Genomic DNA, 18,105 nt, shown 5'->3' on the forward strand with positions numbered 1-18,105 from the left:
AAAAAACCTAGAAGAGAACATAGACAATAATTTATCTGACATTAACTGTAGCAACATTTTTCTCTACTTGAAGAAAATCTTTACTTGTAACTAGTTGTGCATATCAAAGAAAATGAATGTACAAAGTTTATTATAGAGTTTGATTCTAGTCATAAAATCTTCTCAGTAAATCTCTGGATACTTAACAAAATATAGTATCCTTCATTGACAAATGTGCTAGTATTGACATAAACTTATCAATAGTATGTTAATTCAATAGATAGATACTTAACATCTATTTCATATCAACAATCATGGAGATGATTTTGTACTAATTTTTGCATACATTCTAGCTTGATCCCACTGGAATTGAAAGGCTCTCCTTTTCAAATTTTCAAATGGTACTAAAGAGACAGGCAGAATTCACAAAAAAAGAGATATGTCATATATATGAATACATTTTATGTAATAAGCTAAATATAATTTTTTCAATTATATATATATTAAATATTATATGAGTTTTATTTTAATATAAATAATATAAGATACATAGACCAGATTTTAAGATTGAGTCACTACATTTATATAATTTATTTATGTAATATATAATTTATGTAATATATCTATAGCTTATATGTTACATAAATTATAATTTGTATGTAAATTGTATGAATAATATATAGATTGTATCAATATGTTTTATATTATATACAAATATATAAAATAGATTAAATATAAATTTATATATAAATAGAATCATAAATCTGTCAGGTATTTTTTAAAAATTTTTTTAATGTTTATTTATTTTCAAAGGAGAGAGAGACAGAGTGTGAGTGGGGGAGGGGCAGAGAGAGAAGGGAGACACAGAATCAGAAGCAGGCTCCAGGCTCTGAGCTGTCAGCACAGAGCCTGACACAGGGCTTGAACTCACAAACTGTGAGGTCATGACCTGAGCCGAAGTCGGATGCTCAACCAACTGAGCCACCCAGGTGCCCCAAGTATTTTTGTTGTCAGTGATTCACTGTTATTTAGAAATTTCGAGCCTGAATGGGGAAAGGATGGGAGAGAGTTGAAGGGATCTAGATGGTGTTCCAAACCTACAACTCTGGGATGCCTTATGGCTGGTTAAAAGATTGCTCTCTAAAGAAAATATAATTTTTGTTGAAGGTTTTAAAGGTCATTATTTAATCATCAGTGCTTTATTCTCACTACGTTTTTTGTTTGTTTGGGTTGTTGTTTTTTTGTTTTTTTGTTTCCTTTCCAAAACTATATTTACATGGTAGATGAAATAGGTTGTGGTTATAGTGGTTGGGTAAAATTCTTATTTTAATACCAGTTCAGCTTCTGCTATGTCAGATGGGAACCAGAAAGGACAGGAATAAGGGTGATGTCCGAATTAGGTGGCCCCTTTTTTGGTGTTAGAGTATAATGGTTCAGTTAGATAACCAAGGTCCTTGAAGAACACAGAGACCTAAGAAAGGATTACCAACTACAGAATTCAAAGTAACCATTTTCCTAGGGCTTATCCTGTTCTTTTTTTGTATTACTTATCTAATTAAGCAATAAATAATACCTGTAAACTCAAGGTCATGTCTTTTAAAAATATACGTGAGAGCCTTAAAGTATCTTTAAAGATTTCACTCTAAAATTTTTGGGTAAATTGCAACTCAATTAACATTTGACTTATTGAATTAGTAAGAACAAAAAAAGAAAAATAAAGCCAATTTTTCATCAATTCAGATTCTTAGAGTTTTTTGAAAAGTAAAAAAACAGATTTCTTTATCCCTTGGTAATCTGATTAATTTAATAATAATTAAAGTTGACTTTTAAGCTATAAGTTAAAGCATTAAAGTATCTCTATTTTCAGATGGTGTGATTATATGACTAAAAACCCGAAGAACCTATGTAAAAACTACTACAAGCAATAGTGTAATTTAGTTCAGATTGACAGACAAAAGTTGAGTAAACTTCATACATAAATTTAAATGTGTATATATAATCAAAAACTATTTGAAGTTATAATACAATAGAAGAACCAATGCATGATTAAACACAGACACACAGATACATCTAGGCATAAGCTCAATAAGAAATTGCCAAAACCTCTGTAAGGAAAATGATAAATCACTGCTGAAAGATTTAGAAGTACAGTTGAACAAATTGAAAAGATATACATTTTTGGACAGGACAGCTTAACATCCTAAAGATGTCAGTTATTTTTAGGGGACATCTGGGTGGCTTAGTTGATAAAGCAACCGACTTAGGCTCGGGTCACGATTTCAACTTTCGTGGTTTGATCCCTACAGTGGGGTGTCTGCTGACAGCTGAGAGCCTGGAGCCTGCTTCAGATTCTGGGTCTCCCTCACTCTCTGCCCCTCCCCTGCTTGCGCTCTGTCTCTCTCTGTCTCTCAAAAATAAATAAACATTAAAAAATATTTTTAAAAAGATGTCATGGGCAGCCTGGGTGGCTCCGTCAGTTAAGTGTCTGACTTCGGCTCTCGTCATGATCTCATGGTTTGTGAGTTCGAGCCCCACATCAGTTTCTGTGCTGACAGCTTGGAGCCTGGATCCTGCTTCAGAGTCTGTGTCTCTGTCTCTCTCTACCCCTTTCTTGCTTGCACTTTGTCTCTCTCTCTCTCAAAAGTAAACATTAAGAAAAAAAAAGATGTAAGTTGTTTTTAAGTTAATACATGTAATACAATCTCAATAAAAGTGCCATTATTATTTTTCTTTCCTGATACTAGAAAAGTTGTCTATAAAGTTGATCTGGAAAGAAAAAAGTGAAAATAGACATGAAAATCTTAAAAAAAAGGAAAAGAGCAATAAGGGGAATCTAATCCTAAGATACATTAAATCATATTACAAAACCTCTATAATTAAAATAGTATATAGCATTATAGCATGAGTAGAAGGAAAAAATAGAACCAAATACATATGGAAATGTAGTTTAAAATAATCTCACATCAGTAGGGAAAAGGTGAACTCATTTAAATAACTGGTATTGGCATAAATGGATAATAATAGAAGAAAAGAGAAAATCAGTCCCAGTTTCCATCCTACACGCCAGAATAAATTCCAAATGTATCAGAGAGTTAAATTAAAGTGCTGAAGTACTAAAGCAAAACATGGTCTGTAGCTTAGGAAGAAGAGAAACTTTCCAAACTATAACTCAAGATATAAAAGCATTAAGAGAAAATATTGATAATTTGACAGCAAAAACAACAACAACAACAACAACAACAACAAACTTTTCCATGCATGAAAAAAAAAAACAACAACAAAGAATACATACCATGAGCAAAGAACAAATGGGAAAATGGGAAAAATATCTACAATTTATATTAGAGGCAAAGGTTAATAATATTCAGTATATAAAGAGCTTATAAATGTAGAGAAGAAAAACATTCTATAAGTCCTATAGAGAAATGGACAAGAGGTTTAAGTGGACAGATAATAGAAAAAGAAATATAAATAACCCTTATTTGCAAAGATGCTCAAATCATTGACAGTAAAAGAAATGTGATTTAAAGCTATCTTGAAATCCCATTTCCCATTTATGAGATTGGCCAAAATATAAAATTTTGACAGCATCATCTCCTGGGTGGATGAGGTGCTCACAAACATGGCTGGTGGAAACCCAGATCTGTACGATTTCAAGTGGAGGACAAGTTGGCAATGTCCATTAGTTGGCAGAAAATCTTTAATTTTAGGAACCTAGTTTTAATAAACCACAGGGGAATAAGGTGGGAAACAAGAAGACATTTGCACAAGGCAATTCATTATAGTAAAAAACTGGAAAAACCCCAAATAGCTGTTATTAGGGGACTGGTTGAATGCTACATTACATCCACTCAATGAGATGCTATTCTATGAAGTGGTAAAGAGAAATGGGAAGGGTCATTATATACTACTATGAAGTCTTATAACTGGAATTAATAAAGAGAGAGACTTGAGAGACCTAGCCACTTATTATAATGTATAGATCTTATTCATGAGTTGGCAAAACTTCTCTTAAGATCCAGATTTAGTAAATATTTTAGGCTTTGTGAGTCATACAGTCTCTGTCACAACTATTCAACTCTGCCTTTGTAATGCAAAAATAGCCATAGACAATATGCAAAAAATGGGCTAGATGTGGCTGTGTTCCAATAAAACTTTACTTAGAAACATGAGCAACAACTGGATTCAGACCTCAGGCTATAGTTTGCTGATATGTGAAAACTATTAAAAGAAATACATGAGACAAATTGAACACTAACTGGGTGGAAGAATAGGGACAGGACAACGAGAGTAACCTCTTCTATTTGGAAAGGAGAACAAGGGGAGGCACAGAGCAGTTACTGGTGTATAGAAATTCTGAAATCCTATTGAACAAGATCTCCCTGCTCTGGAATGGGGACTGTTCCAAGTTTACATGCTAGCTTTTGTTCCTTTGAGTAGATTTCCAGTTTGCTGTATTTTCTATTAACTCTACCTCTGGGGGTTCATATCTTTTCCATTATTGTTCTTGGTGACATCTGAAAATACTCTCCTTGTGAGAGTCCCTCAGCCTGTGCTGGGTTGTGTATTGTTGACTTAGCACCTAAACTCCTGTCTAAGGTTGGGAACTACATTTCTCAGAATCCTCTTCTCTGTACAGTTGTGGGACAGAGTTAGCCAGTTAGATGAACTTTTATTACATTTGGAAAGAAGATGAGAGCCGAGGACATAACTCTGTGAAAGCTATGATGGTCAGACATGATGTGTAGCAGAGGTACCTGGTGGGCGGCCTGTTCTCTCTTTCTGCTTCAGCTCATCTTCTTGGTTGCTGGCCATGCTGACCAACAGCTGCCTCAACCCACAAAACCTTGGCTATAGGCCCACAGAAGCTTACATAGAACTCTCCACAAACTCTTCCTTTGCCAGGTCAGGCCTCTCTGGCAGTGAGATTCACAGTCCTTGTATTTTCCTGCAAGATCCAACTTGTCTCTGTGCCAGGGCTTCAGATGAAAGTCATTAATAACTATTTCTCTGATCTTTCAACTCCTACTTCCAAGACCTCCACTTTCCTAGCTCCATCTACATTTAGATAAACTGTAATTCCCATATTACATCATTTCTTGTAATACTTACACTCACTCTGGTTTCCTGACTTAGCCTCAGTTGATAGAACTGCCCATTGAAAGTTAAAAATTAAGAGTCATTTTATGTCTAAGATGGTCATTCTTTTTAGTCCTCCCCAATGTAGAAGAAGATATTTGAACTAATAATAAAATCTATTTTATTTCACCGCTTCTCAAAAGGAATTTGGTATCAGTTAGTTTTATGCCTGTTTTTCAACTATATTTTAACTGACCAATTGGATTCTAAATGTCATGATGCCAGATACTACCTTTTGCCAATTAAAAAAAAAATCCTGCTCCGGGGGTGCCTGGATGACTTAGTCATTTAAGCATCTGACTCCTGATTTTGGCTCAGTTCATGATCTCGTGGTTCATAAGTTCAAGGCCCACATTGGACCCTGTGCTGATAGTGTGGAGCCTGCTAGGGTTCAATCTCTCTCTGTCTTCCTGTCTCTCTACCCCTGTCCCATTCACACTGTTTTTTTCTCTCTCTCTCTCTCTCAAAAAATAAATAAAACATTTTAAAAAATCCTCAGAATTAAACATGGGTTAAATTGAAAAAATATATATATCTTTTGAAAAACATCATTCATTCAAGGAATTCCATTATAAAAAATTCCTGCCTGGTAATTAATCTAAAATGTTATCATTAAATTTTTTTTTCCCGAAAGATATTTGTCTGCTGAATATGGCATGACATCTAGTTTTTCATAAATTTTCTAGTAATATTTGGGAAAGAAAACAAAAAATAATTCAAAATATGTAATTGCCTGAATATTTATAATCATTTTTTATCCTCCAACCTTAAATTACAACTGTACAAATTCTTGGCTATTGTACTATTATTTGTGGATTTGCTTAAAAGAAAGCCCTTTAGTGTTTAGTCAGACAGTAGATGGATTTCAGTAGGTAACATTATTTTATGACAGACTCAGTAGCTGAACTGTATTCATTTTTTAAATCTAGTAAAACATTTTTTTGTACTTATTTATCATTTTTGCAAAAGGTGACACATTAATTTGTGATGGGCTTTTAATTATACAGTTTTTGTAAAATTACTCCTTTTCTCAAAAAGGAAATTTTAAAATAGCCAGAGCAAGCCATGAAAATAAGCCTGTGCCATGCACCCCAATGTTTATAGCAGTGCTATCAATAATAGCCAAAGAATGGAAAGAGCCCAAATGTTGTCCATTGAGTGATGAATGGATAAAGAAGATGTGGAAGATAAACACACACACACACACACACACACACACACACGCACACACACACATACACACACACACACACAGTGGGATATTACTCGGCATTCAAAACGAATAAAATCTTGCCATTTGCAACAACATGGATGGAACTAGAGTGTATTATTATGCTAAGCAAAATTAGTCAGAGAAAGACAAATATATGACCACTCATATGTGGAATTTAAGATACAAAACAGATGAACATAGGGAATGGAAGCAAACATAATTTAAAAACAGGGAGGGAGACAAACCAAAGGAGACTCTTAAATATAGAGAACAAACTGAGGATTGCTGGAGGGGTTTTGGGTGGGGGCATGGGCTAAATGGGCAAGGGGCATTAAGGAGGACACTTGTTGGGATGAGCACTGGGTGTTATATGTAGGGGATGAATCACTGGATTCTACTCCTGAAATCATTATTTCACTATATGCTAAATAACTTGGATGTAAATTAAAACAATTAATTAATTTAAAAAAACCTGTGCCAAAGTCCAAGGTCAAAGCAGTGTGATTGAGTGAGGTATATTTAATTATAATCCCAAAGATACCTTTGTTCCAGTAAGATAATCTATTTATTCTTTTGCCACACCTTTGTTTTAGATAGTATGTGCTTCTTGTCTCCTTGACTTTGTATTTGGCTATGTAACTTTCTTTAACCTATAGGAAGTTAGCAAATATGGTGAAAGCAGAGCATTGAAATGTGCTTGCTAGGTTGGGCAGGTTCTCTGTGCTTCCGTATCATGAAAGAGCATACCCTGCACAGTACTGTTCCTCTAGCATGGCTCCCAGACTAAGACACAGGAGACAGAGCTCCCCAGCCCAGCTACAGGCACATGAGCCCAAAATATATGCTATGAAGGTTATATTTATAAGAATAGGAAGAGAAAACATTTTATGTAATGGTTTTTAGGTTGATCTATAATATTTACATATTTAGACATATGTTATACGGGCCTCCATTTTCTTTTTTTTTTTAAATCTTGCCCTGGACTTTGCAAAGGTTAAAGGCTGGTCTACAGTCAGATAAAATTCCATTTCAGTAGTAACACTTCTATTTGTAGTCTTCACGTGTATTCTCTGAATTTATGTGTGTGTGTGTATGTGTGTGTGAGCATGTGTGTGCTATGACTATATGGGGCCCTCTAAAGTGCAGGGCCAGAGGAGGCCCTGGACTGTTTGTGGGGAGGAGAGGGAAATAGTAAGATTATTCACAACATTAATGCCCATTTTGAAGGCATTTAATGGTGGGCCTTTTAGTTGTGGCTTTGAAGGTTTTTAGCATGTCCGAAGGAATTGGCCAGAACCATCACTTACATCTTTGAGTTTCAAAAAAAGTATGGCAAGTGCTTATAGAATGAATGTTTATGTTCCCCCAAATTCATATGTGGAAACCTAATCCCTGACATGATGATGTTTGAAGTGGGGCTCTTGGGAGGTGATTAGATCACTAAGGTGGAGCCCTCAAAAGAACCCCCCCACTCTTTCTGCCCTGTGGGAGGGCTATCTGTGAACCAGGGAGCAGGTTCTCACTAGACATTGGATCTGCTATTGCCTTGATCTTGTACTTCTCAACCTTGAGAACTAGAAGAAATAAATGACTGTTGTTTATAAACCACCCAGTCTATGGTACTTTGTTATAGCAGCCCTAGTGGACTAAGACAGCAAGTCTAAGGCATCCCCTTTCCTTTCCATATCTAGCAGCCACTCCTAGGAGGTGTCCCATTGCATGCCACTCTTTGCCCTGTTGTGGCTTCTGTTACCCTTCAAGATTGTGACCAATGTCTATTTAAATTTAAATTTGATTACTGAGTAAAAATTCTAGAACACAAGACCTAACAAAATGTTTTGTTCTAGGCCTTGAAGTCCTATGGATTTTTTTTTTTTTAGTTCATTCTATGTAAACAACAACAACAACAAAACCCAAAAAACCAAAACATCTCCTTTGCATAAGAATACCCCAGAGTACAGACAATGCACATTTTCTCTCTTGGCCTAGAAATATTCTTAATAGTTAATTCTGATTCTTTCTAATAGTTTCAATGGAGCCGTAACCCACTTAGCTGGATTTTAAGCATCACCTACATTTCTAGGTACATTTATAATGTTAAGGATATTCCCAGAACATACACCAAAGGAAAAAAAGTGGGGTGGGGGGGGAATGCTTTCGCATTGTAGGATGATGACATATGCTTGTGCTTAATCAAATTCCCAGCTAATCACAAATACCACAGTCATTGAAGAAATCAATTGCTTTTGCATACTGAAGCTCTGATTTAAATTTTCAAGCCTCCATAATTTTAAAATCAATAAACATTTATTATTGTTTCTACTTGTACCTCTGAATAAATCACTGTATAATTTTACATCTTAATTCTCAAAGGTATAATATAAAAATATTGATTTTAATAGTTTTTTTGTGCTTCTAAAAGGATGTGTAATTTATACATACACAGCCTATTGGCATGATGCCTAAGGCAATGGATATTATTGTTACAAATAATGTATGAAAACCTTTTATTTTAAAAATCTTTTATAGAAATACAGAAGTCTTACAGAAATGTACACACAAATGATAAGTTTTCAATTTGATGGATTTTCACAAGGTGAACACACATATATAAACTCTAGATTAAAAAATAATAGAATACACCAGCAACCCAGAAACTTCCCCTTTTCCCCTCCTAGTCACTATTCCCTGAAAAGATAACTGCAGTCTGATTTCTAACACCATTGATTAATTTGGCCTGATATTGGACTTTATATAAAGTTGAATCCCACAATGAGAAAAATTGTTGTGCCTGCTCTAAAAACAAAACAAAACAAAACCCAAATCCCCTCAGCATTGTGTTCATGCACTTCACCCATGTTTTGGATTTAGCAATGATTTGTTTATTGCTGTATAATATACCTTTGTATGAATGTGCCACAATAACTTTATCCATTCTCTGTTGATAGATATTTGTTTCCAGGTTTTAGCTCTTATGAGTAGTGGGATTATGAATAGTCTTGTACATGTCCTTTGATGAACACACGAATGCAGGCATAGTCATGAATTGCTGCTAGGTCAAAGAGCTTGCATGCCTGTGTACGACTTTAGTTGGTACCATCAAATTATTTTCTAAAGTGGTTGTATCAGTTTACTGCTATCATGTACTCCTAGTAGCAGTGCATTCTTGTTTACTTCCTCAACTGCTTTCTCCATCTTTTTAATTTTAGCCATTTTGGTGGATATGTAGTGGTGGCTTTTTGTGCTTTTAGTATATATCATTTCTTTGATGATTAATGATGTACATATTATCATACATTTATTTATTGGCCCTGCATATCCCTTTCTCTGAAGTACCTGGTCAAGTCTTTTGCCCAATTTTCTGTTAGGACATTTATCTGTATTTAAAAAAACAACAACTTGATTTGCAAAAGTTTTTTTTCAATGTCTGGGTTTGAGTCTTTTTAAAAATTATTATTATTTTTTTAATTGGTGTGGGGGAGAGGCAGAGGGATAGAGAGAGAATCTTAAGCAGGCTCCGTACTCAGCACAAATCCTACACCCCTGAGATCATGACCTGAGCCGAAATCAAGAGTTGGCACTTAACCAACTGACCCACCCAGGTTCCCCAATGGGTTTGAGTCTTTTATGTTTATTACAGTTTTTTCTCTCACTCTATGGCTTACCTTTTCCCTTTCTTTTTTTTTAAGTTCATTTATTTATTTTGAGAAAGAGAGAGAGCGAGTTTGGAAGGGGCAGAAAGAGAGGGAGAGAGAGAATCCTAAGCAGACTTCTTAGAAATAAGTTTCTTACTTAGTACAGTAAAATAATACAGATAAATGTCAATAATGTCTTGTATTTCTATCTTTCTTAAATAGTTTTTATTAATTTATATATTTCTTTATGTATAAATACTCCCTGAAATGGTGCTTGTGCAAGAACAGGGAAGCTGATCTTGAGTAGCTTCATATCTGAGAAGGAAGATTATGAGAATAAATAAATAATTACACAAATATGGAATGAAATAAAAGTTGTAAGATAAGGAAACATGGCATATAAAACACATTTTATCTTCTTTTAGGTGGGTAGCAGGGAAGGTTACATGGAAAAGAGGGCATTTAAACCAAACCTGGCTGTATGGGTGGAATCTGGACATGATGAGATAGATTGAAGGTATTTCCTTGAGCAAGCACAGAATAAACAAATGGCCAGAATTGAAAAGATGTGGTAAATGTGTAAGGACAGGGGTAATTTAATCAGATAGTTTACATGAACTGTGACTAAAAAATTACTGACCTTGACTATTATAAAGGAAACAACAGAAAACATAAGTCTAAATGGCTGCCATTTCATATGAAATAGTTGTATTGAATTGCACTTTTCCAGTTGTATTAACAGAATCCAAATCTAGCCAGTTTAAGCCCAAAGAGAAATAGGGTGACTGGGTATTTCATGGAATCTAAGGGGGACATGAGCAGGTAGGCTTTGGGAACCAGTGGGGGCTAAGTGTGCCACTCCATAGTGACCCAGGTAATCCTTTCAGTTTCTATTTGTCAGTTCTGCTTCTCAAGCATATCTGGTTCATTCTGCTGTCTTGCTGTAGAATGGTGTCTTAGTCTGGCCGTTTGGGCTGCTACAACAAATACAGACCTGGTGGCTTATAAACAAGAAAAATTTATTTTTCACAATTCTAAAGGCTGGAATTCCAAGGTCAGTGCACCACCATGGTCAGGTTTTGATGAGAACCCTTTTATAGTTTCAGACTGCTAACTTCTCATTGTATTCTCACATGGCAGAAAGAAAGCAAGAGAGTTATCTGGGCTACTTTTATATGATGATTAATCCCCTTCATGAGAGCTCCACCATCATGGCCTAATCACCTCCCAAAGGCTCATCACTTAGTATGATCACATTGGGGGTTAGAATTTCAATGTATGAATATTAGGGAAACATGAACAGTCTGTAACAAATGGCTTCCCTGCTTCCCAGGCCAGATATTAGAAAATAACTTCTAAGGACTCTTAAGTAGATTTTCTCCATTCAAGAGATCAGACAGATGTACCTGGAATCTCAGATTCCGGGAGGAAGGGGCTCATCAGCTTTGTTTGGGTCAAGTTCCATTCTTAGTTCAATCAATTATGACAGAAGAGAGGATAGGAGATACATGGTAGAAAACATCATATTTGCTGTGATTACTTAGAGCCTTCCCATTATAGCCAAAGGGATATTTGAGGCTGGGGAGGGGGTTTTTAGAAAAGGGGAAAGTTAATCAATTCAGGAGGTGTCACTTTAGAAGACTGTGGTGATATCTAACTTGAGGATATATTATTGAGGTAATAATTGAGCATCTTAAACAAGCTAGGTCCTTGTTTTATTTTGTTTTTTAACTTTTTATTTTAAAATGATTATAGATGTATAGAAGAGTTGTATAGGTAGAACACAGAATTCCTGAATATAGTTCATCGAGCTTCCCCTAGTACTAATATCTTATATAACTATGGCGCATTTAATGAAATTAAGAGTTAACATTGTACACTCTTGTCTAAATTGTAGACTTTACCCTGATTATACCAGTGTTTACACTAATGACCTTTTTCCATTCTAGGCTTTGATCCAGGATACTACCCATTGCATTTAGTCATCATGTTGCCATGGTCTTCTCCAATCAATGACAGTTTCTTGGTCTTCCCTTGTTCTTTGTTATCTTGACTGTTTTGAAGAGTACTGGTAAAGTATTTGTAGAATGTCCATCAGTTTGGGTCTATCTGATGTTTTCTCATGATTAGACTGGGGTTATGGGTGGAGAGAATACCACAGAGGTGATATGTTCTTTCTTCATATCATGGTCATGTTATCCGGGGAAGAAGAGAGCAACATGACTTATGACTAGGGATGTAAACCTTCATCACTTGGTTAAGGTGGTGTCTGCTAGGTTTCTTCACTGAAGAGTTACTATACATTTGAAAGCAAATGTTAAAACCACCACAGTAAGGAATGAATATTTCAGGGGCAATACTTTGACAGGAAGGAAATACTTTCTCACTCCATAAAGGTTCATCTATTTGAGCATTAAGCTATGGGTCTTGCTTGTAGCAGTTGTTTCTGTGTCTAATGGTGATGTTGTTTTCCCTTAATCTTTTTGTATTTATCCTTTGGAATGATTTCATAAAAAATGTTTATTTCTTCTTCCCAGTTTATTAATGGTTTCAGTCATTTGTGTGGATCGGAGTGGGCACATGGATATTTATATTTTGGATCATAATCCAATACTAACTTTATTTATTGAGCTGTTCAAATTGTTCCAGCTTTGGCTATTTCAAACTCTTCCAAATAGGATTTTATGTCCTTTTTCCATGTACCCATTTTTTTTCTTTTTTTTTTTTTTTCCCCTTAAGGCACTTTCTTTTACATCTTTATTAGATGGTCAGATTTGTCAGCATTTTTCTTGTTGCAGTTCTAGAATCTTTCATTTTCTTCAGGAAATCATAGTTCCTTCTATTGGGGAATGGTATTTAGAAACTCAGATGTAGACCTTAGATGTGCTGACAGCTACTGGAGTGTTACTGCCTCTAGGTCCTCTCTGCTCACAGAGCTAGGAAATCTCCGTATGTATATTAAACCGTGTATACACAGACATCTATAATTACTCCTGTGTCTATCTTCAAACATTTAAAAATAAAAATGAGTTGATACTGATATCTTTGACTCTGATCCAGTACCATAGGATTTGTTTCAGCCTTACCCTCTTATTCATTTGTAATTTTATTCTCCAACAGTGAGGAAACTCATGCCAGGTGCTTTTTTTGTGATATCATATTAAGTTGTTTCAGCTATGCTTTGGAGATTATTTCCATTTTACTGATGAAGAAACACTTAACCTAATATGCTTAAGTGATTGTCTGCAGGCACAAAGAAAGTAAATGGTGGAGCCAGTGGATTCAAAGTTATTTAAATGTCATGATTACTCACTGACTTATGGTTAAGGATATATGCTTACTATGATAAAACTCTCCTTGCTCGAAGTATTTTTAGAGCTGGTCTTTTAAAATAACAGCCTTATTGAGATATAATTCACATCCTATAAAATTCACCCATTTAATCCCTACAATTAATTGCTTTTTAGCATATTCACGGAGTTGTGCAATCATCAACACTATCAGATTTTAGAACATTTTCATCACCCTCTCTGCCTCCAAAATCTATAGCCATTAGCACTAACTGCCTGTTACCCCTTAACCTCCAGGCCATGGCAACCACTAATCTGTCTTATGCCTCAATAGAGTTGCCATTTTTGGACATTTCAAGTAAATGGAATCATACAATACATGGTCTTTTGTGATTGGCTTTTTCGTCTTTTCTTGTTTTCAAGGTTCATACATGTTGTAGCAAGTATCAGTACTTAATTTCTTTCTTTTAAAAAATTGATTTTATTTTTTTAAAGTACTTTCAGATTCACAAAAAAGATGAACAGAAAGTACAGGGAGTTTTCACGTATCCCCTCTGCTACACAACCTCCACCACTATCAACATCCTACACCAGACAGGTACTTTTGCTGTAATCAATGAAGGTATATTGACACATCATTGTTACCCAAAGTCCACAGTTTACATTAGGGTTCACTCTTGTTGTATATTCTGTGGGTTTGGACGAATGTGTAATGACATGTATCCACCATTACAGTATCATACAGACTTGTTTCACTGCCCTAAAAATCCTCCATGCTTCACCTATTCATACCTCCTTTCCCCTAACTCCTAGCAACCAGATCTTTTCACTTTCTCCATCGCTTTGTCTTTTAGGGAATGTCATCTTGTTGGGTGCATATACTATGCATTCTTTTCAGATTGACTTCTTTCATTTAGTAATATGCATTGAAGTATTCTCCATGTATTTTCATGGTTTGATTGCTCATTGCATTTTAGTGTTGAAAAATATTCCAATGTCTGGATGTACCACAGTTTGTTCATTCATCTACTAAATGAATTTGGTTGCTTCCAAATTTTAGCAATTAAGAATAAAGCTGCTATAAACATTCATGTGCAGTTTTCTATGTGGATGTGTTTTCAGTTCCTTTGGGTCAATACCAAGGAGTATGATTGCTGAATTGTATGGTAAGAGTATGTTTAGTTTTGTACAAAACTGTCAAATTGTCTTCCAAAGTGGCTGTACCATTTTGCATTCACTTTGACAATGAATTAGAGAGTTTCTGCTGCTTTACCAGCATTTGGTATTGTCAGGGTTTTGGATTTTGGCCATTCTAATAGGTGGGTATTGGTATCTCATTGTTTTAATTTGTGGTTCTTGATTACATATAATATATATCATGTATTCAAGTGCTTATTTTCCATTTACCTATCTTCTTTCCTGAGGTGTCTGTTCAGGTCTTTTGCCCCTTTTAAATCATGGCATCTGTTTTTCTCAGTTACCATTGTTTTGAGGCAGCTGGTTGTCAAGGCTACCATAAAGCTGGTGAGAGGGGAATAGGAATAAGGCAAGCTAAATTACCCACAAATGTTGATGTTCTTATCAAGATTCAACTGTTTTTCTTGAATAAATGCTAACCTGAATCATTGAAAGCCTTTGCTTAATATTCAGAGTTCTGAAAAATTGATTTTGACAATTATTATCAGTATTCTGACAATTTTTTAATGTGGGAACTGATTTTTGAAGGTCCTTACTCTGTTATTCTAGAAGTGCTTCTCCTTTGAAATTACACTGCAGGGCAACTTGGTTATTCATTTTGATTTTGGCATTAACATTTTACTGTGTCTTCTGGAGTTTGGTATATTTCATTTTAAACTTTGGTACTTTAAATTCATACCATATTCCACCTTAAACTTTGGTACTTTAAATTCATGCCATTTTGAATTAGTGTGTTACTTCACTTTGCAACTTTTCTTAGGCACTCCAATCTTAAAGGTATAGAAGACCTTTCAGAATTTTAAAATGTTAATTGGGGTTAGTTCCTGTTTTTTCCTGCTTCTATGTAATCTTTAAAAAGAGGAAAAAGCCCTGAGGATGTAAGTGGCTCAACACAGTCTTAAGTGCACTGAATTAGTTGCAGACTGATGACCATGTCATGCTGAAGACTTTCTTCTGTGCTACATTCCATGAGAGACATGTTCAGTCTATATGGTTCCTCACCACAACCAACGCAGGAGAGATGCATTAAAGGCTATTTCCTCCCCCCCTTCCATTCCCTTGTGGTTCCTGGCATATGACTTGGTAGAATTTTCCAAAATCGACTCTTATCAATGACAGATACCATGGACCTAAACATATACACCTCACTTAAAAATTTGCATAACAGTATTCCAGCAAATCACATGCACTGTCTGAACATATGGTGTCATGCAGGGTTACACACTAATGTGTCATATTGGTCAAAATCATTTTGGTTCACAACAAAGGAAAATTGAGTTAAATGAAGTTTTATCATATATACCACTTTATATAATCATATTTTTGAGCATTTGGGGAGAGGCAAATGTATCTTTAGCAATTGCAAATGTATCTTTAGCAATTTGAATCTTTTTCAGAAAAAAAAATTTCCTTTTTTTTTTTTACTTTTTTATTTCCATTTTGTTCTCAGTCATTATTGTACCTCAGAAATATCTATAATATAAAGGTTTAATGGATGAAAAAAATCTAAAGAAAGGGTGTTAATTCAGAAGAATAGTGAACTATTACTGGATATTCATTGGAATTATTTTATATTTTATTTTTTAAATTTCTTTTAATTTTTTTAATTTATTTTTGAGACAGAGAGAGACAGAGCATGAGCAGGGGAGGGGCAGAGAGAGAGGGAGACTCAGAGTCCGAAACAGGCTCCAGGCTCTGAGCTGTCAGCACAGAGCCCAACACGGGGCTCGAGCTCATGGACTGTGAGATCATGACCTGAGCCAAAGTCCGATGCCCAACCGAGTGAGCCACCCAGGCACTCCTCATTGGAATAATTTTAATGCCTTTGATAAAGACTGAAAACTATTTCCTATTATTTTTTCCTTTCTTCTCTAATGGTAGAAGCTCTGATTTTTACCTTAGAGGGGAAAAATATAAATTATCCTCTAATCCCTATTGCCATTTGCTAAGTTCTAACAAATAAGATATAAGTATAATATCATAGGAATATTGTTATTCCCGTTTGGCAGTTGCACCACAGAGCAGGTAATAACTTGCCAAAGGTTATACAGCTCAGGATCTAGTAGGATCTGGAATCAACCAGCATCCTTATTCCTTTAAATATATTTTAAAATACATGATAATTATTCCTTTTCTTGTTGCTTGGTTACTTTTTCTCTTGGGTACATTTAAGTTGGTTGTTACAACTGATCCTTATTGCTATATAATTCAGATACTTTGTCTAATCCTTTGTGGTTTAAAATGTTGGATGTTCCATATTTCATTGAATCTAAAGCAGTATTAATTTTAAAACACCATTGTTTTAAATACCATTGAGATGTTAGATGGTGCTATTAAATATAACCATAAGATGACACCAGTAGTAATATGCATCCTTATTTCAGAGATGATAGAATTAAAAAATAAATGTCTTAGAATAAAAATATTATCATCCCTTTTTGTTGGTCATTTAGGTTGAGGTTTTCCCAGATTCTGTTATTTCAGAAAGCAAGCAGCAACATAACACCTCACACCCATTAGGATGGTTACTATCAAAAACCGAGAAAATAACCAGTGTTAGGGAGGATGTGCAGAAATTTGAATCCTTGTGCACTGTTGGTGGGAGTGTAAAATTGTGCACCTGCTATGGAAAACAGTATGGCAGTTTCTCAAAAAATTAAAAAATAGAATTGCCATATGATCTGGCTATTCCGCTTCTGAATATATATATTATACACATATTCAGAATATTCTGAATGTGTATAATATATATATTCAGAATATATATAATATATATATAATATATATATTCAGGACATATATATATATAATATATATAATATATATATTCAGGACATATATATATTATATATATATATTTGAAAGCAGGGATTCAAAGAGATATTTGTATATACCCACGTCCATAGGAGCATTATTCGCAATAGCCAGAAGGTAGAAGCAACCCAAATGTCCATTGACAGATGAATAGATCAACAAATTGTGATGTATTAATATGATGAGATATTATACAGCCTTAAAAGGGAAGGAAATTCTAACATGCAACAACATGGATGAATCTTGAGGCCATTATGTTACGTGAAATAAGCCAGACATAAAAGGACAAGTACTGTGTGATTTTGCTTATATAAGGAGGTATCTAGAGTAGTCAATTCATAGAGATACGGAGTAGAATGGAAGTTGGAATGGAGAGTTATTATTTAATGGGTACAGAGTACAAAATGAAAAGAGTTTGGAGACAGGATAGTGATGATGGCACAATAATGAGGATGAATGTACTTCATGCCACTGAACTGTACACTTAAAAATGGTTAAGTTGGTAAGTTTTATATTATGTACTTTTTACCACAATAAAAAAATGAGGAGCAACACAAATTTCTGACAATACAGTAAAAAATTAAAAAACAACAGCAACACCGTAGTCTCAATTCTTAGAATTCTACCAAAATGCTTGAAGGCAAAGCCTTTTCATGATACCCTATCCAGTCTACTGTGAGGAATATCCTTATTTTAAAAATGTATACCGGGGTGCCTTGGTGGCTCAGTCGGTTGAGCGCCCGACTTCGACTCAGGTCATGATCTCACAGTTTGTGAGTTCAAGCCCCGTGTCAGGCTGTGTGCTGACAGCTTAGAGCCTGGAACCTGCTTTGGTTTC

General features: G+C 35.0%; 1 long non-coding RNA gene across 3 annotated transcripts in view; it reads left to right on the forward strand.

Annotated features, from left to right (window-relative positions):
• LOC125911653 (uncharacterized) overlaps nt 1-18,105 on the forward strand; it is a 108,991-nt gene that overhangs the window by 56,960 nt on the left and 33,926 nt on the right. Inside the window, exon 1 of one of the 3 annotated variants that reach the window (XR_007454401.1) lies at nt 11,780-12,037. The exons of the other annotated variants lie outside the window; for them this stretch is intronic. This is a non-coding gene — a long non-coding RNA (uncharacterized LOC125911653). Of the gene's footprint in view, nt 1-11,779; nt 12,038-18,105 lie in introns of those variants that run through there. 3 annotated transcript variants of the gene reach the window in all.

Source organism: Panthera uncia (assembly GCF_023721935.1).
Source record: "Panthera uncia isolate 11264 chromosome C1 unlocalized genomic scaffold, Puncia_PCG_1.0 HiC_scaffold_3, whole genome shotgun sequence".
In the NCBI taxonomy this organism is placed as follows: domain Eukaryota; kingdom Metazoa; phylum Chordata; class Mammalia; order Carnivora; family Felidae; genus Panthera; species Panthera uncia.